The sequence below is a fragment of the Piliocolobus tephrosceles genome, chromosome 1 (genome assembly GCF_002776525.5).
Source record: "Piliocolobus tephrosceles isolate RC106 chromosome 1, ASM277652v3, whole genome shotgun sequence".
Classification (NCBI taxonomy): domain Eukaryota; kingdom Metazoa; phylum Chordata; class Mammalia; order Primates; family Cercopithecidae; genus Piliocolobus; species Piliocolobus tephrosceles.
Genome location: NC_045434.1, coordinates 165560889 through 165577406, shown reverse-complemented (window position 1 = coordinate 165577406; position 16518 = coordinate 165560889). Strand labels below are relative to the sequence as shown.

General features: G+C 36.5%; 1 long non-coding RNA gene across 1 annotated transcript in view; it reads right to left on the bottom strand.

Moving 5' to 3' along the window:
• Positions 1-908: 908 nt before the first annotated feature.
• LOC111523284 overlaps positions 909-16518 on the bottom strand; it is an 18680-nt gene continuing 3070 nt past the window's right edge. Inside the window, exon 3 of the long non-coding RNA XR_002725491.2 lies at positions 909-1173. This is a non-coding gene — a long non-coding RNA (uncharacterized LOC111523284). The remainder of the gene's footprint in view (positions 1174-16518) is intronic.

Genomic DNA, 16518 nt, shown 5'->3' with positions numbered 1-16518 from the left:
CTGGTTTATACAGTTACATGTTTTCTGCCCTCATACATACAGATCTTTAACATTATAATTAATTTTAGAACAGGCTACTTTGAGATAGCCAACTGCCTACAATATTGCAAACATGGTGTAGTGAGAATAGCAGAAATATATGCAGGATAAATGTTAGTCATAGATGCTTTTAAAGTTTTGGGATCCATTACTGATGTACAATATTGAACAAGAAATCTTTCTCAGTTTTTGAACCAGAATCTTGCTACAAATGAGGGAATTTCTCATGTTTGTTATTCTTGTTCTTTTTATTATTGCACATATCTGTGGCGTATAGTTATGTAACATTGTAGTCATACAATACTTATTTGTTTTATTTTTTGTGGTCACTGGTACATAGAGAAAACTGTCTGAAGCCTTTACTAAGCCTTAAGTTCTATTTTACTAGGGTAAAACAGATTTTCTGTCCCATCTAAGTTATTTGGGTTGAATTAGAATGATGACAATAGATTTTATTATAAAAACGACTCACTGTCCTTTTAAATTTTATAACATAAGAAGAATCATGACAGATCCACAACTATTAATTACCCGAATATATAGACACATAGACGTACCTATAGGTTACTGTCTGGCTCCTAAATATTTGCATCTTATGCATACACTCTGGTACTAAATGGTGAAAAGGTAGCTGTGTTAAGGGTGATACAATTGTAGCATATTCCATGATCTGTGTATAACATTAGCATCTTTTTGTTTTGAAAGTAAATTCAAGTATCCTGCCTTTTGTTTATGTTGCTTATGGCTTTTCACACAAGTGTACTTATAAAGTCAACTCTTGTATTAGTCAATGTTTGCTATAGTAACAAACAACCCAAAGATGTCAGTGGCTTATAATAATAAAGATTTATTTCATGCTTACAGGCGTTTGCATTGGCTACAGCTTTGCTGGACTATACGTGTTTTTGCAGTCCTGGACTGTTTGAGGAAAGCGCTTCTTTTGGCAGAGATCAGAAGCTCAAGAGACCAGGTCATTTTATGCAGGCACATTTAAAAAGCTCTGTAAGAATGTGGTAAATTACATCTGTTGACATTCCATTGGCTAAAGAAAGTCACAAGGCCAAGCCTCTTGTTGATGTAGTGACATATATTCTTCCCATGGGGTGGGCAAGGATATAGGAGAGTAAATATTAGCTGAAAAATAACACAATCTACTATGACGACAGATTTAAAAGCTAAATCATATGCCTGAGTTACAAAAAAAGTTAAATACTAAAATGGCATGGTAAATTTAAGGAAATTTTAAATACTTCTTTGGACAACACCTTGCAAAGAACACAATTGCTTGGGAGCCATAGTGGAAATATAGAGAAAGAAATCTAATACATTATTTAAACATAAGATAGCATAAAGTAAAAGAGTATTTATGCCTCTTCCAGGCTTCCTTCATACCTTGTGCTTACCTCTATCGTTTTACTTGTCAATATGCTTTCTGATGTTTCATTTCTGAAGACAAAAATAAAGCTTTTTTTTTTTTTTTTTTTTTTTAAATCTTCGTATACCCAAAGCCAAGTAAAATCCTTAGCACAGAGTGGGCACTCAATGAATGTTTGTTGAATGACTAAATGAATGCATGCATACATAATCCAGAATATATTATTCTTACTATTCCTTTTTCAGTGCTGAAATTATTTATATTGTATAACATGGGAGAACTAACATACTGTCTTGGTTTTTTCCTCCTCATTTTCTTTTTCTACCTGAGACTTTTCATTTTTCCTTCCCTCAGTGAGATTATTTGATTTTTAAAGAAACAATGTTGAACATTCTCTGTTATATAGTGAAGTACTTTCCTGCTAAGCTCTGTGTGTGTGTGTTTGTGTGTGTGTGTGTGTGTATAACAGAGAGATCTGTGCAAACAATTCTTTTGTATTTAGGAAATATCACTGCGGTACTCACTGTTCATTTACTATACTACTGATGAAAATCAGTTCTTGAATCAGTTCTTTCTACATTTATTTCTTTTGTGATTTGCTTACTGGGAAAACCTTCAGAGATTGACATCCTGTAGTTATGAGACTGTCAGGAGGATCGTTACTATATTAACACTGTTAAAAACATTTCAAATAGGTTGTATAATGCAGTGCCTTCACAGCAAATAGCAGACAATAGAAACGAATGAAAAAGCTTATGATAATTAAAAAAAAAAAATGGAAATAGTAGAATGCAAACTGTTTTCTATTACCATTCAACGCATATAATAAACATATTCGATTTCTATAAAATTATTGCTAAACTCACTGGACTCAGTTGCATATTTTTTATGATTTAAACTTCACACTGAAGTCATGAAGTACTTTAAGATGAAGTTCATACAAAATCGCGTCTTTGCAAGTCATCCAGAAATAGTATAGAGATATCATCTCTGCAATTCCCCTTGCTCCTCCAAACCAAGATTTTACAATACTGTAGTTATAGATAGACTAAGCATGTGTCAAAAGTAGAAAATATTGGCCAGGCACGGTGGCTCACGCCTGTAATCCCAGCACTCTGGGAGGCCGAGGCGGGTGGATCAAGAGATCAGGAAATCGAGACCATCCCTGCTAACACGCTGAAACCCATCTCTACTAAAAATACAAAAAAAAAAAAAAAAAAAAAAAAAATTACCTGGGCGTGGTGACGGGCGCCTGTAGTCCCAGTTATTCGGAAGGCTGAGGCAGGAGAATGGCGTGAACTCGGGAGGCGGAGCTTGCAGTGATCAGAGATCCCGCCACCGCACTCCAGCCTAGAGCGAGACTCCGCCTCAAAAAAAAAAAAAAAAAAGTAGAAAATATTATTTTAATGTGGCAAAACTTTTGAGGACTCAAATGGATACGATTTCTCAGTCGAGTATTTGTTTAAGTGATGTTGGTTTTTTTTCCTTATAGGCCAAAATGGAATAACAGTATAGAGACTAGATGAATTATCCAAAAATTGACCAAAAAAAGCTATCTTGTTTCATGAAATATCAGATTTGTAATGAATATTCAGAAAATTTAAATTTAGGATCTAAGGCATATTATGGAAGAAATAGTAAAATGATTAAAAATAGTTAACATTGAATTCTCAAATTTTTTGTTTAGTGCAGAAAAGTACTTGGAATATAGTAAGATCAAGTTCTTTTTATATGATTATTGCATCTAGTTGAAGGATTCCATCAGATACAATCTAGGCTAAGACTCGTGACACAAATAATGTAGAGCTCCCAACAGCAAAGGAGTGAGAACATGCAAATTTCTGTAGGGATTTATTTTTAATTTATATTTGAAAAATGTTCCTAACAGATGGGAAAGAGTAAGGGACTATTCATAAAACTTTTGGCTTTTTTCCACGAAAATGCTCCATTTATTGAACAGGAAATAAGGAAATAAGGTATAGAATATGCTTTTTAACTAGGAATTCATTTCCCCAATTCATAGTGTTATTCATTCCCTCTACAACCAATCTACACATCTCTTCATCCGATACCTCTCAATAGATTTGTCTTTAAATAGAGTCCAAGAATAAGTGTTTATGGCACCTCTTTCAAGAAAGAGGAAAGAGCAATGTCTCTTTTCAATGTCAATAAATGGTAGGTGATAACCAGGTTAAGGATATTACTTGTTGTAACCAAGAAACTTGCCAGAGTGGTATGTTCCTGGTTTATCTGATATTATGCCAACTTCAGGTGAAAGCCTGGAGTTTGCTAGGGTGAGTCCAAATTTCACAGAATGAGTTTTGGACTGATGGAGATGATCAAGAAGTTGTTGAGCTTTTCAGACATTGAATAAAGTAGGAATGGAAAACAGGGCTAAGTATCAAGAATGCAGACTAGACTTAACCAGTAAACTAAGAGGCAAAGTAAGAGGCAAGTGATAAGAGTTAACAACGGGTGTCTATACAACCAATGCCGAGAGACTTTCCAGCAATAATTCAGAATGGAAGCTGAATCTGGATTCCAGGAACATAGTCCAATGTTGGGACTCAGAAATACGACATTTGTTAAAGACAGTTTTGATCAGTTCAGTCTCAAAGAAAAAATTTCCTCCTTGTCTTCCAGGTTGTTTTCATTAAGAAATTACCACATGACTTAGCTTTTGCCCTGTGGGCATCATAAAGATACCATTAGATTTTAGAATGGGGTAGTAGAGAAAAGGGCAGAAAGGATGTATAATCACACTCTTTTTTATAAGTCTATGATTGCAAGTGTATTATAATAGTCAATGAAAATAGGTAGCAAAAATCCAGCTAACTTCTTTCTTAGATAATCAAAGAGAGCTTGGTGAAAGGAATATAATGAGGTGCCATTTAAATTCATGAATTAAAAAGTAAGTAATTTGTTTTTAAATTATTTCATGGGTACAAGTCTTCTCCTTGAGAAGGTAAAAGCCTTGAGGGTGTTGTTCATGGGATAATTCTTTTGTATCTAGCATGTTAGACATTAAAAAATTGTTAGGGCTTGAATTATATTCTGAAAAACTAGCACCTAGTTTACTAAAAAATATTTTCCCAATGAGTAAACTTTATAGCAAACCAAATTACAATTAACTGAATAAAGCATATTGAAAGAAGTAGATGTTTTATAAAAGTGACTTAGAATCAGGATAAAAAAAAGAGAATACTTCTAAATTTATTTTTTCATTGTTCCTAAAACAACATTTGAGAAATATTGGAAAAGCCTTTAAATATACATTTAAAAAATAGAGGAAGATAGGATGATTTCTTTTATTCTTCACGGGGCATTTTAAAGCCCCACTTATGAGAATATAGTTGAAGACAGTTTTGACCTCTATTTTTTTTTTCCTGGAAAAACTCATGAGAGATGGCATGACAAGCTTCTCATTATACATTATAATTTTTATTATTTCCCTAAGTGTGCCTGAACTTCTACACAATTTATTAAGTGATCCATGTGAGTCATCAAGTGAATAAATAATGAAAGAACATAAGAACAGGATTATGGGCTGGGTGTGGTGGCTTGTGCCTGTAATCCCAGCACTTTGGGAGCCTGAGCTGTGCAGATCGCTTGAGCTCAGGAGTTTGAGACTAGTCTGGCCTACGTGGTGAAATCTCTTCTCTGCTAAAAATACAAAAAATTAGCTGGGCGTGGTGGCACACACCTGTAATGGAGGCTGAGGCACAAGAATCACTTGAACCCGGGAGGTGGAGGTTGCAGTGAGCTGAGATTATGCCACTACACTCCAGCCTAGGTGACAGAATAAGACTGTGTCTCAAAAAAAGAACAAGGTTACGGTGGCAATGCCATCCGCATGGTCACTTTGGAACACTGGCAAGGGTATCAAAGTGTCAAATTTGCACGGGGACCTCCTTGAAACATGCGTTGTTCTCTCCCTGTCCCCTTTAGGAGAAGCTTTCTGGGACACTAGGATGATTACACAAAGAGGAAAACCAAATTGTGGGGGAAAAAGCTGCCACCAATTTGGGGAAAAGTGGAAGATGTTCCCTAAGAAGGTAAGAATTACCCAAGTGGTAAAAGAAAGAAGAAAGGTACACTAGACTCGGGCGACTCAATTATGGTTTGCAACAATAACCGCTCATGACTGTTTGTGGGTGACATCCCTCACGTGTTGCTCAGCCTGTTTCCTGAGAAATTTGTTGCAGATCTTGCATTGTAAAGGGCTGTAAAAAGGAATAAAATCATCTTTTCTTTTAAAATTATTTAAAATATTTTGTTATTTTTCATGGAGAAGGGGTTTCACCATGTTGCCCAGGCTGGTCTCAAATTCCTGACCTTAAGCCATCCACCTGCTTCAGCCCCCCAAAGTGCTGGGATTACAGGCATGAGCCACCACGCCTGGCCCCAAATCATCTTTTCAATTAGTAAAATGTTGTAGGCACTGTGAAGAGAAAACAAAATCCCTTCTCCTAAATTTTGGGACTTGCAATGGGCACCGGATGGACAAGCAGAGTCGAGGAACACCGGAAAATGGAAATGAGTATGGGTCACTTGGGTTCCATAGAGAACAGAGAGGAGAATTTTGTAAAACATCAGGAAAAACTCAGTTCCTATAACATTTCTATTTGTCTCCAGGGCTAGCATGGTCTAGGAAAAGAGCATAATTTTTCAAAGTAAAGTTATTATTTTATTTGGGATTTAGTTTATGAAGGACAATATTGTGTTCCTGTAGCCCACACAAATAAATTATGCCTGGCCATAAATAGTAATATATTAAATGAGCAAACCAGTTTTGCATAAAAGGCATGGTCTTACTTCCCTCTGGACATGACAATGGAAATAGCATTCCTTCCTTTTTTAAATTCATTCATCACTACTTAAAGAATGACTATAATGTGGTCATTCTCAGTGAGGCAAGAGGTTGTTATAAATAGAAACAAGTAATGGTGCAAATGCAGTAGCTTATTGTTTATTTTAATAAAATAAATCATATTAGATTCAAGGGTGTTGCTTTTTTTTAACTTCTTCCAGTAGGAAAGGGTAGAATGATGCTGAGCACCCCAGAAATTGGTATGGCTGGGTGCTACTCAAGTATAGCAGTACATAAAAAAGAAGAGTTGACAGTCACAACTGTACAGGAATATAGCAAAGAATAAAAGTTTTCTTGTCCTTGGGCTTTTATAGTCACTCTAAATCAAGAACTGTTCTAGAAAGTGATAATTACACAAAAGAGAGAAAACTACAGGTAAGAGAATGCCAGAGAGAAAGATTAACTCCAGCCAGGAATGATTAGAAAATTATTCACGAAAGTGGAAAAAGTTGGACATAATTACATGATGTATGACTTTAAAGGGTAAGGTGGCCCTTTAATTATTAAATAATACATTCTTAAAACACTTATTGGGTACCCAAGTGGTGGGGATATAAAGATAAACAGGATAAAATCCATGCACTTCTATATTTTAGGTAGGGGACACATACACCATAAATAAAAGGAAGAAAAATAATGTCATGGAACAAATACAATGTCATACCACAATATAGTGCTAGAACAGAGGTGACACAGGGCCTCAGAACAATAAATAGGAAAAAGCCTTCAGTGCTACCTGGGAAGAGACAGGTAAATTAAGATAAAGTTATTTCTGAGGCTGAGCACAGTGGCTCACACCTGAAATCCCAGCACTTTGGGAGGCTGAGGTGGGTGGATCACTAGAGGTCAGGAGTTTGAGACCACCATGGCCAACATTGTGAAACCCTGTTTCTACTAAAAATACAAAAAATTAGCCTAGTGTGGTAGTGCTTGCCTGTGGTCCCAGCTACTGGGGAGACTGAGACAGGAGAATCGCCTGAGCCTGGGAGGCAGAGGTTGCACTGAGCCCAGATCACACCATTGCACTGCAGCCTGGGTGACAGAGCAAGACTCTGTTTCAACAACAACAAAAAAGGTTATTTCTGAACTGAGATTTCATTCACTTATTACTCATTAATTTAACTAACATGCATTAAGTGCCTACTATGTTCACAGTGCTTGCTCTCAAGGGATTAAGGGTCAAATGGTGGACAAGACATGTAAACAGATAAGTACAATGATAGATTTAATTAAATACACAAGTTACACAGCATTATTAAAGACAGGTAGGTCAAACATGTGTGGGAGGTTAAGGAAATGCTTCACAGAGGAGGTGAGTTTTTAAAGATGTGGAGGTATTTGTTAGGCAGATTGTGATGGAGAATATCAAGGATGAAGGAAGTTCCAGACAATAAGAGTGGGAGTAAAGGTGCAGTGGTCTGCTCCAGCTTGGTGTATACACAGGACTGACAGAAATTTGATATGACTAGAGCTTTGGATAACAAAGATGAGACAGGAAATCATGTTGGTAGGGGCCAGAGTACAGAGAGCCTTGAATCCAGACTTAAGGACTTTGATTTTTCTCTGTAGACCAGTAATTTTCAAACCGGATCCCACTACTCCTTTGAATTTCAAGGAAGTACATTAGGAAGGTGAGATGGTTTGGCTGTGTCCCCACAGGGGAGCTCCAATTGTAGCTGTCATAATTCCTACGTGTCATGGGAAGGATCTGGTGGGAGGTAACTGAATCATGAAAGTGGCTCTTTCTCATACTGTTGTCGTGATAGTGAATAAGTTTCATGAAATCCAATGGTTTTATAAAGAGGAGTTCTCCTGTAAATGCTTTCTCTTAACTGCTGCCATGCAAAACATGACTTTGCTCTTCCTTTGCCTTCAACCATGATTGTGAGGCCTCTCCAGTCACGTGGAACTGTGACTCCATTAAACCTCTTTCCTTTATAAATTACCCCATCTCAGGTATATCTTTATTAGTAGTGTGAGAACAGACTAATACAGAAGGTAAAAAGCATGCCAAAAACGCAGACTTTTTGGGGGCTGTGAACGCTAGCTAAAGAGTTTTAAACACTAATCTTTAGGCTATGTAAAATTCCTGAACACTTGTAAGGAAGGAGGTGATAGGCTAAGAACTGTTTTTGGATGATCAATCCATCCACAAGATTTCTGTACCATTCCAGAAATCTGGAAGTCATCCCAAATTGCTTCATTGTTCTTCTAATTAATAACTAAGCAATTGCTAAATCCTATTTATTCTTCTCCTAAACAATCCTCAAATCCATCTTTTCCCTTCCTTTTTTTATTGGGACTACCAGTGGTTCAGGTTCTCATCATTTTTCCCCTTGTCAAATAAAAAGGCATTTAACTTACTGTTCGATACTCTTTAGTCAATCCTACATATAACTTTGTCATATCACTTCTTGCACCATTTTGAAATTTATTACCTTTTTTTTTCTGGAAACAGGGTCTCACTCTGTCACTCAGGCTGGAGTTCAGTGGCACAATCATAGCTCACTGCAGCCTGGAATTCCTAGGCTCAAGGGATCTCTCCACTAAAGCCTCCCAGGTTGCTGGAACTATAGTCCCAGCCTCACTTTGTTGCCCCGCCTGATCTCAAACTCCGGGCCTCAAGTGGTCCTCCTGCCTCGACCTCCCAAGTCTCTGGGATTACATGCGTGAACTACCATGCCCAGTTAAAATTTGTTTCTGAAGTGTGTATGTTTTCCATTAGAGTACAAGTTCCTCGAAAATTGATGTGGAAGGTCCGGAAAGACTGTCATTTGGATTCACTGCTAAATGTTCTTCAGTTATTCATTCTCTCTTACACATCAGTTCGTCCTTTTCTGTGGATCATACAAGTAGCATACAAACATGCTATATTTTTGCCCATCTTAAAAATTCTACCCTTGTTTCCATATCCTTCATTTGCTACTATTCCCTTCAGAGCAAAACTTAAAAGAATTGTATAGAACCACTTTCTCTATTTCTTCACTTCAATTTTTTCATAAACTCACTTCACTCTGACTTTCATCTCCATCACTCCACTACAAAGTCACTCGTCACAGTCATCATATCCAATAGTTAGCTCTTCATCCACATCTTCCTTGACCTTTGAGTAGCACTGGATACAGTTGATAATAATGTCTAACAATAGCTGAAAATATTATCTTAAGTTTCCTCTTGGCTTAGCGGATATTTCTTTTGAGGATCCTCTTCCTTTTTAAATTTTATTTATTTATTTAATTTTATTTTAATTTTTTATTATTATACTTTAAGTTCTAAGGTACATGTGCACAACGTGCAGGCTTGTTACATATGTATACATGTGCCATGTTGGTGTGCTGCACCTGTTAACTCGTCATTTACATTAGGTATATCTCCTAATACTATCCCTCCCCACTCCCCCTACCCCACGACAGGCCCCGGTTTGTGATGTTCCCCACTCTGTGTCCAAGTGTTCTCACTGTTCAATTCCCACCTATGAATGAGAACATGTGGTGTTTTGTTTTCTGTCCTTGCGATAGTTTGCTCTAAATGATGGTTTCTAGCTTCATCCATGTCCCTACAAAGGACATGAACTCATCTTTTTTTATGGCAGCATAGTATTCCATGGTGTACGTGTGCCAAATTTTCTTAATCCAGTCTATCATCAATGGCCATATGAGTTGGTTCCAAGTCTTTGCTATTGTGAATAGTGCCACAATAAACATACATGTGCATGTATCTTTATAGCAGGATGATTTGTAATCCTTTGGGTATATGCCCAGTAATGGGATGGCTGGGTCAAATGGTATTTCTAGTTCTAGATCCTTGAGGAATCGCCACACTGTCTTCCACAATGGTTGAACTAGTTTACAGTCCCACCAACAGTGTAAAAGTGTTCCTATTTCTCCACATCCTCTCTAGCACTGTTGTTTCCTGACTTTTTTTTTTATTTTTATTTTAATGATCACTATTCTAACTGGTGTGAGATGGTATCTCATTGTGGTTTTGATTTGCATTTCTCTGATGGCCAGTGATGATGAGCATTTTTTCATGTATCTGTTGGCTGCATAAATGTCTTCTTTTGAGAAGTGTGTGTTCATATCCTTTGCCCACTTTTTGATGGGGTCGTTCGATTTTTTTTCTTGAAAATTTGTTTAACTTCTTTATAGATTCTGGATATTAACCCTTTGTCAGATGGGCAGATTGCAAAATTTTTCTCCCATTCCATAGGTTACCTGTTCACTCTGATGGTAGTTTCTTTTGCTGTGCAGAAGCTCTTTATTTTCATTAGATCCCATTTGTCAATTTTGGCTTTTGTTGCCATTGGTTTTGGTGTTTTAGTCATGAAGTCCTTGCCCATGCCTGTGTCTTCAATGGTACTGCCTAGGTTTTCTTCTAGGGTTTTTCATGGTTTTAGGTCTAACATTTAAGTCTTTAATACATCTTGAATTAATTTTTGAATAAAGTGTAAGGAAGGGATCCAGTTTCAGCTTTCCACATACGGCTAGCCAGTTTTCCCAGCACCGTTTATTAAATAGGGAATCCTTTCCCCATTTCTTGCTTTTGTCAGGTTTGTCAAAGATCAGATGGTTGTAGATGTGTGGTATTATTTCCCAGGGGCTCTAGTCTGTTTCATTGGTCTATATCACTGTTTTGGTACCAGTACCATGCTGTTTTGGTTACTGTAGCCTTTTTTTTTTTTTTTTTTTTTGGAGCCAGAGTCTCGGTCTGTTGCCCTGGCTGGAGTGCAGTGGTGTGATCTCAGCTCAATGCAAGCTCTGTCTCCCGGGTTCACGCCATTCTCCTGCCTCAGCCTCCCAAGTAGCTGGGACTACAGGCACCCGCCACCATGTCCGGCTAATTTTTTGTATTTTTAGTAGAGATGGGGTTTAACGGTGTTAGCCAGGATGTTCTCGATCTCCTGAAATCGTGATCCGCCCGCCTCAGCCTCCCAACGTGCTGGGATTACAGACATGAGTCACCGAGCCCAGCCGATCATCTTCCTTTTATGGGTCTCTAAGTCTGGGATGGTTCAGCCTTGAAGTCTCTTCCTTTTGCTGTCAACATTCACTTCCTAAGGGATCTCCAGTCCTGTGGGTTATATGCTAATGATTTTGAAACTTACATTTTTGAGTCTGGGCCTCTTCACTCTGGTCACAAACTATCTACTTGGTGTGTCCTTTGGGATTGCTATTAAGTTTCTCAAACTTAGCATGGTCAGATCAAAATTTTGTCCCGCAACCTCCCTTCTTTCCCCCAGCTTATTTCTCATAAAGTCTTTGGCATTTCAGTCTATGGCACTCTTATTCATCTCATTGTATGGACCAAAAATCCAAGTCTTTGATTTCTCTTTTTTGATTCTTTGCACACTTTTCATCTAACCACCAGCAAAATCTCTTGGTGCTAACTTCAAAATCTTTATGTCAAATCTGAATACCTCTCACCATTTTCACTGCTACCATCCTAGTGTAAGCTACTATTAGCATTCATCTGGTCTACTTCAATAGTCTCTAAATTAGTTATTTTGCTTACACTTTTGACCCCTTAGACTCTCTTCCACACAGCCATCTTTAAGTTTATAATTCATATCATGTCACTCTCTTGTTCAAAAATTCTCAGAATATATTTGACCTCACTTTTAAAAACATCTAAAGGTTTTAATACAGCTTACCCAGGATAATCTAGCTATAGGCATTCTAACTACAAATTCCCTCATTCTCCTACTTGTACACACCAATTTAGACACATTAACCTTCTTGTTATTCCACCAATATGCTTTTAGCACTGTCTCAGGACCGTTGCACTTGCTATTCCTTCTGCCTGGAATGCTCTTACCCCAACTATTTCAATGACTCCTTCCTGTACATAATTCTCAGATGCTACATTCTCAGAAAGACTTTCTGACAATCTATATAAAATGCCTGCCCAACCCTCCCCCATTCCCACTTTCATCTCTGTATTCATTTATTCTGCTTTTCCTTCACAGCACTTATTACTATAAGTGATTACATTATATATTTATTTTATATTATATTACATTACATTATATATTTATTTGACTCTTTATTTTCTGGTTCTTTCAGTAGAATGCCACAAAACACTCTTTTCTTGACCTAACTCTAGTCAGACTCCTCTGACCCACTTCCTGGCCTTGGGCATGTCTTCAAGAGACCAGTTTTAGCAAGAATTCTGCTAAGCCAATTTAGCCAAAATTCTCCACCCTCACTACCTGACCACTCTTGATATCTAACCAAATTTCTCACCCCCACACCATTCCCTGGGTAATAGCTGATCACCCTGGCCTGCCTTCAGCAAGAATCCTGTTAGGTCAGTTTAGCAAAGAATTACCCCACCCTCCTAGTAATTTTCCATTCATCAACACATCCTGTTCCTCCTCCTTGGCTATAAATCTCTACTTTTCTTTGTTGTATTTGGAGTTGAGCCCAATCTGTCTCCTACTGCAAAACCTCATTGCAGGAGGTTCTATAACTATCACAATAGTCCCAAATAAAGTCTGCCTTACTGTCTTTAATAAGTGTCATGAATAATTCTTTTCTCTAACAAAAACTACCACTATAAGTGGTAAATAAGATAGGCTATACTGTTTTGTTCATTGCTACATTCCCAGTGCCTAGAAGAGGAGTGTGCACTCAGCAGGTATTCAGTATATCTTTGTTCAATGAATGAATGTGCTTAGAACAAAGCAATGATATACTCAGAGAATCTAGAAACCTTTTATCTGTGGAATAGCTAGTTGTGTAACAATTTAAAAACATTTCAATATTTTAAAAGTAGAGGGTGAAAAGTTTATTAATTAATGCTTTTTAAAACTATTAACAGAATTTTACAGAATTGAAACCCCAGAGTCTTGAAAGGGTACCTAGTCTAAGCCTACATACAAATTAGAAAAAGAAATTGAATTATTTGATTATTTGTTAAGGTCTTTATTCTTGGAAGGAGAATTAGTTTATTATTTATAGAGCATTTAGAACTTGAAATTACCTAATTTAAGTTTGTATTAATCATGTCAAAGCTTAGTAGTTAATGTTAACAGGATTGTGTCAACAGTCAAAGCATTAACACCCACTTGAGGTCATTAAAAGTATTATAAAAGGTTTCAAATAATATGTATATTACATAGTTTTGTCAGGGGTTGTTTTAATTCTAATGGACAGCCATAACACAGATGGTAATCAACTCAAGGTGACATTGGTATCTCCTTCCCCAAACGTCACCAGTTCAAAAGTATTCAGTACAGATAGTCACTGAATCCATGCCAGGAGGAAAATAATTGATTTAACTGATCTAAAAGTGTATTTGAGCTTTTTTCAGACAAGCTGTCAATAGACACATGAAAGCAAGATTCTAAAAGTGCTGTCAGATCCATAATGTTTATACAGCAAAGCAAACAACCTTTGTTATTCCAATTAATGCATCTACTCATGAAGGAAGTCTGATCCAAAATGTTTTATTTTTTTCTCAGCTGCACTGAAAATTATAATGTCGACTCATATCGAAGAAATTTAGAAATGTACTCAGTCAGAAAATGAAATTGAATTATGTTAAGTATAATATTTGTTACTAGGGTACCTACTAAAAATACCACCTCAAAATTATTTTTATTACATTTCCTTTAAAGGGTTTCAAGTATTGTCACGTGTATCTACTTATCTCTTTGAAGGGGGCTAGGCCTATAATAGTATTATCTCAACCTTACAAACCAATGATGACAAATAATAGGAGATAAACTGTGTATAGGGAAAATAATGTGGCAAGATCAGTTTGTTGAGATACCTTGGACAGTGACCTACACAACTTTACAGTAATTACTCTATCTTTTTCCCTCTATTGTTCAACTCTAAAACAGGGAGTGGAGTTTGGGAGTTGAATGTCCCAACAACTGAAAAGTACCTTAGTACTTTATAGTCTAGTTCAACACTATTAGTTTTACCAATAAGAAGTGAAATGATCTATTTAAGGAAACATTGCTAAGAGGCTAAGATGGAACATGAACTCAGGATATATATACACATGTACAAATATATACACACAGATAATGTATATACATATAGAGTATATATATGCTAAATTCAATTTAGCATATATACATATATACACATATATACATATATGTATGTATACATCTGTATATAGACAGACATACATGTATACATATACATATGTATGCATAGGATGCTGTGATCTTGGCTCACTGCAATCTCTGCCTCCCAGGCTCAGGTGATCTTCCCACCTCAGCCTCCCTAGTAGCTAGGACTACAGGTGCACACCACCAGCCCAGCTATATTTTGTAGAGACAGGTTGTCACCATGTTGCCCAGGCTGGTTTTGAACTCCTGGACTCAAGAGATCCACCTGCCTCAGCCTCCCAAAGTGTTGGGATTTCAGGTGTGAGCCACTGCACCAGGCCATGATTTTTTATTCTAAATACTGAGCTTTTTCTACTACCTCTTGTGATCATGAATAATTGTTCAGATGAATCCAACAAGATTGGGATATTCAACAGTTAAAATGATTCGATGTTTCAACAAATAGATGACATTTTTAAAAAAGAGTGGGAGGAGAAAACACTATATATTAAAAGAGATGTATTGACAAAATGGTAAGTGTGACTTTTTTGATCCTGATTAGCATAAACCAATTGTAAAACTACATTCCTGAGACAATCAAGGGATATTCACCACAGAGTGGGTATTTCATAACAGTAAGGAATTAATGTTAATTTTGTTAGATATGATAGTAGTAGTATGGTTGTGTTAAAAAGAAGTGCTTATCTGTTAGACCTATATACTGAAGTATTTGCAAGTGAAATAATCTGGTTATTTACTTTAAAATACTCCAGAAAATAAATTTAAAAAGTGCAGAGATAGATTGGTAAATGATGACAATGTTGATCATCACAGATGCTAAGGTTATTTATGTTACTCTACTTTTGTGTATGTTTGAAGTTTTTCATACAAAATTTTAAAAATGTAATTATTGAGCTTGTACTTCCTATAAAATACCATAAGCATCCTTTATTATTCATCGAGTATCCAACTTTTTTATTTTAAATTGGAGACAACCATAGAAGCCCTATATCACGAATCTATAGACTTCAGAGGTGCTAACTCATGCCTCTCTAACCTCACTAATGACTGCTGTGCTGACATGTAAAATTATGCTTTGCCTTTAATATGTGTATATATGAAATAAAACTGCACTCTTCCCTGTATTGTTGTTACTTGATTCTCTAGCTTAATAACTAACCCTTTCTAAAATTCAATTTAGCAAATATTTTTGGAATGACATACCAGGTTCCACTAGGCCCCAGAAACAGCAAGTGGGATATGAACATATCATTTGCATATATAATATGATATAATATGTAAAAAAACCCTATAAATACATATATGTATATATCTATATGTATGTATAATGTATATGATAATAGAATTGATAAATTCTGTATTAGCTATGTTAAACATGTACAATGGAAAACCTAAAAAGAAACATGTAATGAAAAGCAATGAATCATGCTTAATGTCAGAATTATCTTTCTATTCTATTTAAAAATTTACAAAATATAAAGAGGTAATCAAAGAGTATACATCCAGAAAATGCAGAAAACAGGTATTATAGAGGTATGTTGGATAATTAATTTATAAAAATATTGTTATTTTTCTGGATTTGGGGATGTTTGTGGCATTTGTCAGCTTTTATAAATTTCTAGATAGTTGTTTTCCAGTTCAAATACTTTCATACTCAATTTTGCTTTTTTTCCCCCTTAAAGAGGTTCCCCCATACTGAATAAATTTCAGGTGCCACACTCTTTGAATCTGCTTGGATGTCTATGTTTTGTCAGGCACTGTCCCGGGGGCTAAGGATACATCAGTGAACAAAATAGAGAAAAAAAGTCCTCTCCTTTTGTGAAGTTTAGATTCTAATGGGGAGAAACAGACAAAAATATAATAAGCACGTAAATTAAATAGTATGTTAGATGGCTAGTGCTATGTAAAAAAGTTGAGGAGGGTCATGGGACGGAGAGTGCAGGGCAGGGAGCATGAGTGAGATAAAACTGCAATTTAGGCCTGGTGCAGTGGCTCACACCTGTAATCTCAGTCCTTTGGGAGGCTGAGGCAGGAGAATCACTTGAGTCCAGGAGTTTGAGACCAGCCTGGGTAACATAGTGAGACCCTGACTCTAAAAAAAAAAAAGGAAGGAAGGAAGGAAGGAAGGAAGGGAGGGAGGGAGGGAGG